The 6,093-nt window shown below is 34.3% G+C and overlaps 1 long non-coding RNA gene across 12 annotated transcripts; it reads right to left on the reverse strand.

Annotated features, from left to right (window-relative positions):
- Window positions 1-771: 771 nt before the first annotated feature.
- LOC131644442 (uncharacterized) lies at window positions 772-5,186 on the reverse strand. Of its 12 annotated transcripts, none has more exons than XR_009296469.1 (7): window positions 4,992-5,186; window positions 4,593-4,894; window positions 4,113-4,489; window positions 3,111-3,318; window positions 2,848-3,003; window positions 2,008-2,478; window positions 772-1,292 (listed from the first exon to the last, which is right to left on the reverse strand). It is a non-coding gene; the product is annotated as an uncharacterized LOC131644442 (long non-coding RNA). The 12 variants fall into 12 exon arrangements; XR_009296462.1 differs by having other exon boundaries at window positions 4,986-5,186; XR_009296463.1 differs by having other exon boundaries at window positions 4,113-4,174; window positions 4,323-4,489; window positions 4,593-5,186.
- Between the last annotated feature and the right edge of the window lie 907 nt (window positions 5,187-6,093).

Raw genomic sequence — 6,093 nt, forward strand, 5'->3', positions numbered from 1 at the left:
CGAATGGACCTCGTTGATATCATACTAAAATTTTCAAGTAAACAACATCTTACATTCACCGCAAAATGTATTTTAGCAATCAACAAATAAATGGTGCTTTTAATTTCATGATGATGCACCGGCCAATTTCTCGAGTTTTTCCAATGTGACACTTTTTGGCCTTTCAAGTGGCATTCCAAGAGCTCGGTCCCATATCACACTACAAAAAAAAAGGTCTCCTGCCACGCCCAAGAAACCGAGACTATATGCAAAGTAACCGTGGCGTAACGCTGAGGCCACGGTTTGGCCACGAAAATCCAACTGTGGAGTATGCGGCCGTGGCCTAAAGTAAAGTCCACGGTTTTTTGGTATAGACCACGCCTTTTTGACAACCGTGGCTTTTTTAGGCCACGGTTTAAGTAGCTTGATTAAGGCCGCGGTTTGTATTTGCCATGACGGCAAAACTGTGGCTATATGGTAAAGCCACAGTTTCAATTTAACGTTTACGATACAGTTTTGGTTCAAGATATAACCACGGTTTGATTATGACCACATATTTAAAACTGTTGTTATATGTTATGCTTTCTAAACCATTTATCTTGCCACAGTTTATTTCTGTATCATTACATATATATATATATATATATATATATATATATATATATATATATATATATATATATATATATATATATATATATATATATATATATATATATATATATATATATATATATATATATATATATATATATATATATATATATATATATATATATATATAATTAACAATAATATACGGGTCAACAAGATTTGTGAGGTATTACAAAATTATTACTACTACTCATATAATTAATCACTAGATTACTTATTTACATCAAAATAAGTTATATTTTATCCCTTATGAGACTTAGCAATTCAGTTCATCATCTCCCAAAATTTTAAGATGAGATGAACTAAAAGAACTTGACATATGAGCTTGGATGAAAACAATATGCATCCATATCCCTACAAGACGATGATGGAAAATTGATATAAATATTTGACTAAACTAAACAATCCTTACCTATCCCCAAAACAGAAATAGATAAGGCATATACAATTTAATCCATTTCCTTAAATGTCACGAACATCGTCAAATTTGCCTCTCATCAAACTCCCAAAAGAATCACCACGAACAGCAGCCGATTCCAAAATCTTCTCAGCCGATTCCAAAATCTTCTCAGTCTGATTGAAACAGTACACAGGAGCCTGCCAATTGGAATCCTCAAGCACTGCTCCAACCTCAAATGTCATCACATGAGCCGTATATCCTGCATTTAAATTGTCAGTATTTCACAGCAACACATTCTAAATGTTACATACAATTAGAGGATTTTAGATACAATTGAAGTTTGTTAAATATAGTTACAACTTGATATAACATATACAAATCTGATTTAATTCTATCAAATATCTTATTTAATTCAGTAATAGTTTCATAATTTTAGTGAGAGTAGAGAGAGATACAATTGAAAGATTTATTTTTGTCTTTTGATTTATTTGTTAATTGAACTTGTTAACAACTTATATACAGATTTTGAACTATTTACAAATTAAGTGAGAGCTTGAATTTACTAAAATTAATTGATAAAAACAAACTTTAACATTATTTCATTTTTATATCTTATTAGCTAAATAAAGTGAGATTAGTATTTTTTGTATTTTTAATAGACAACTAAATCACCTAAATCAAATTAGTTAAACTAATTAAAATTACTTATTTAAAAAAACTATTTAAAAGGAAAAAACTAAATCTATCAATAACAATAATACACAATAAAAACAGAAAAAAAATAATCCTAAAGGCATATGAAGCACCTCCACCCCTGACACCACTAACTTACAGTAAAGGAAAACAAATTCAATAGGAATAAGTTGACTTAGTCTAAAACTACTCCCCACTAATAGCCTGACACTTGGCAATGATTAAATAAAGGTACACGTTAAACACTAAACACATAGATGTGAAAAATATCAGAAACTCACTTGGTTCTTTTCCTTTCTTCCAACTTTCTCTATTCTTTCAAGATTTCTCTTAACTAACCAACATACAAATCAAACAAAATCATCACCACAAATGTCAAAAAAATGGAAAAAGAGAAGAATAGTTACCTTTTATGTGAAGCTTGTCGGGGATGTGTGAGTTGTGGTTGGAGACTCGTGCGAAAAACGGTAAATCGATGTCCATGGCGGTGATTTCTGAGCAGCAGTAAAGTGGCGGTATTGAAAAATCTGGTGTGGCTATAGCCACACCCTGCCTATTACTAGGTCCGCCCATGCTTAAACCCCAAAATTTTACTTAAAAGTGGTGTAATGTAACTTCAAACCTCAGTAAACCATGTATAGATTCTTGTAGCATTGTCAGTTGGGTCTCCATCTCCTGGGTCTCCATCTCTGTAACTGCCATGGCAGATCCAAATGCATCATATTATGTATGAATCACACATTGCGATTCAGCTTCATGTTCAAAAGAATCAATCAATTATAACTGATCACACAAACCAACATTAAAAAAAATCTCAAACTCTAGTTTATCATGCAGTGTACCAATTAATTGAAAGAACACCCTAAATAACAAAGATAAATTATCCCTAAAGAAACCACAAAACATATAAGAGGGAGATAGAGATGGTGACTAAATTGTGTTACAGCTTAATGTTTGAAAGATAGGAGAATAAAGATACTTATATGCTCACATTTTCGACGACGAGACTACAATCATGCTTAGTGGTTTCAAAGAGAAAGAGTGGTGTAGTTGTGTGCAGGGGACGGTTTGAAGGCATATGTAAAGAAATTTCTTGTAGTGAATGGAAAGAAATTCTTTACCTCTGTGACTCATTTCCATCACGCTCATACCGGATCCACACTAGTTGTAGAGCTCCGATTGGCAAAGCATATATTAAATGACCTATTTTATAAATCGCGGTGTCGACGTGCAACTCCGACGAGTTGAGTTAGAGTCAATTTCTTTGTCAATCGAACCTAGAAATAAAAGAGTACAGAGGGCACCAAGCCTTAACTTTTAAAACACAACAGGGACAATAAAAATAAGATCACTTTTTCATGAAGTTACCAAGTCGGGCTCTTACTAATTTTTCAGGTGACGAAGCGCGAGAATGCGGGGCAAAGCCAGTGGAAGAATTGGAATTGCAGATCAAGTGGAGATTTGATGTTAAATGGTGCATTCTTTAGGGCATCAGGAGCAGGTTCATCATCAAGCTATGCAAGAGCATCAAGTTTAGCAGCAAAACCATCATCTGTAGTTGCTTCCATCACTGCAGCAGCTGGAACATTAAACTGCAAAAAGGGTTCACGTTGCTGAATTTAAAAAGCCTATTACTTTAGAAATAAAGGCAAGAAATGATCATGAATATGATTATGAATATGCCAATTTGTTGTAAATTGAAGTTTATAGACATTTTGCTTTGTAACTACAACCTTAGCTTGTGTCTGAAACAATCCACTTAGGTTGATAGACACATGTGATAGAGTTGATATAATTATATGTTTAATGAAAAAATCAGAAATGTTGATTTTTCTGTTGCTAATGTCTCTTTTCATGATTCTTTCTTTATGAATGAAAAGTGTTTGATTTGATCATGTGGAGCATAGATACACATCACATGAAGTGGAAGTGAGATTCAATTATCTTCATTGGCTAGTAACCATGAAGATCATAGATATATGACATTTAAATTTAACTTGTCAAGAAAAATACATTAAGTGAAAATGAGAAGTGTAGATTGGCAACCAAAAATAATAGATTAAATTTGTCACCCTACCATATGCAAATTTATACCAAAGAAATTGAACAAGTAATATTAGTTATCTTTGATGGTAAAGAAATTGCACAAGTATATATGAGAACGGGACTGACGGCCAAAACTTAGAAATAAATTGGCCACCCTACCATAGATAACTATGAAAAACACTAAATTCAAAGAGAAAATGTATCACATCACATCCAAGTTTAACTGAAATTAACTGTTAAACATGACATCAACTCCCTAAATAATAAATATGTCAACATTGAAAGTTTGTTAGCAGATCAAGATAGGAAAGCTGAGAGTACTTGTACATTTGTTCTGCACCTTAACTAAAATTCCTTTAGCAGTGGAAATAGGTGAATAGGAGCCAATTATGGCATGTCAACCTGCAAAAACATAGGACAGATAAACTAGAGATATTAGTAAGACAGGAAAGCGCACCAAAACTCTTCTCTCCTCAACTGGGGCATAATCACGCAGGCAGCTAGAATGTTGAAGAAGACATAAAATAAATGAAGAAAGGAACCAACTGACAAGATTATCCGAACAAAAGATAGCAACTCAGCCCTCAGACAATGTTAGATTTGTACTTTTTCAACATCCATAAAGCCTCTCAACATCCATCAATGGAGTCCATTATAGATCCAATCCAATTAAAGGACCTCACAATAGTAAACTCCAATCTGTTTCAGCACCCTCACCTGTCAATGATCACAAGTTCGTGAGATAAGCTAAGAAATATAAACACCGACACTGACACGGATACATACACAAAAGGAAAAGAGAAGAAATAGAAGAGGTTACCTTGTGGGGTGTCTTGGGTTCTTTCCTAGGAGGTTTAGGAGGAGTACCAGACTCATTAGAGAAACCGGAATGATGTCCAAAAATCGAAGGCGAATTCGACAAAAAAGGCGAAGAAGGGTTAGATTTGTACGCAGAGAAAAGAGAAAGGTGAAGGTTGGGAAGAAGAATCGTACACGGGAGATGGCGCGCTACCCAGTCCCTTAGTTCTCTCTACAGTGCAACTTTCTTCTTCTCGAACCCTATTCTGCTTCGTTTTTTCACAACTAGGGTTTCGTTTTCCCTTTTAGAATTTGTGTTAATCTCTGTAAAAATCAAACAAATTAAGTTAATAAAACATGATGTTGAACAAAAACTAACATGAATCGAAAAAATCGGAGACGGAGAGGATCAAACGGAGACGGAAAGGAGATATCGCTGGAGATGGAGGTCGCGCTGCCATTTGTGATGAAAAAAGAAGAAAGCAATGGTAGTTGTTGTTGTCGATCGGAGGAGAGGAATCAGCCGCACCACCATCACCGTTCACGATCTTCTCTTGAAGGAGGGAGAGAGTTTCGGATTTCACTATCTCTAACCCTATTTCCATTTGTGAACGAAAACTAACATTGAAATTGTATTTACATTTTTAACTTTTTTTTTTTTAATCTAAAAAAAATTAAGGAGAGGGAAACTAAAAAAAATGGAAAATTCTGGCGGGCTATATTTTTTTGGGTTTGGACCACAATTTGAAGTGAAAATTATAATGCCGCGGTTTTACTATTGCGGCTTAAACTATCCGCAGTTTGTTAACCGTGGCAAATGATAGAAAGGCCACAGTTTCACACTCCGGATTCAATATTTCTAAATATATGTCTACGATTTGAAAACCCTGGCCAAAGCTTGTATGTGGCCACCGTTTTTAAGTTGTGGAAAAATTTAGCGTGGCCGTAGACCTTTTTTCTTGTAGTGTCAACTGATATCCAACAAAAGGAAGAGATTTGTTAATTCAAACTGGCAAAAGAGAGTTATGTTGGCAAGGAAAAAATGGGGCATGACAAACCTGAGGGCCAACTCCAATACTCCTTGCTACACCAAAGAGAACGGTATAATAGCTGTCCAGAATATTAACAGATCATCAGATTCACCCTAAAAATAATCACTTATTTTTCAACAACCGAGCTTATTAGATTGTATATTGATTTGTAAACATGTTATATATATATATAGCTATTCTTGCAACACAATTGACCCGTTTCGGTATAGAATTTCGGGTTAGCTTATAACTAATATCTTCACTAGAAGTGTCTCTTCACAATCAAGCTTGTAACTAATATCTCCGTGATATTTCCTGTTACATAAATCAATAGTACTGAGAAAAGAACTCATGAATAAGAAAACACGGTTGAGATATTCGAAAGGAAACTTACATTGTATGGATTAATGCTAACTATATTGACAGTTGTTAAGATGCTCCCATAAACCATCAGAAACAAAGATGCGAAATTTATCTTCGGGTTAGATTTTA

This window comes from Vicia villosa, linkage group LG1, assembly GCF_029867415.1.
Source record: "Vicia villosa cultivar HV-30 ecotype Madison, WI linkage group LG1, Vvil1.0, whole genome shotgun sequence".
Lineage (NCBI taxonomy): Eukaryota > Viridiplantae > Streptophyta > Magnoliopsida > Fabales > Fabaceae > Vicia > Vicia villosa.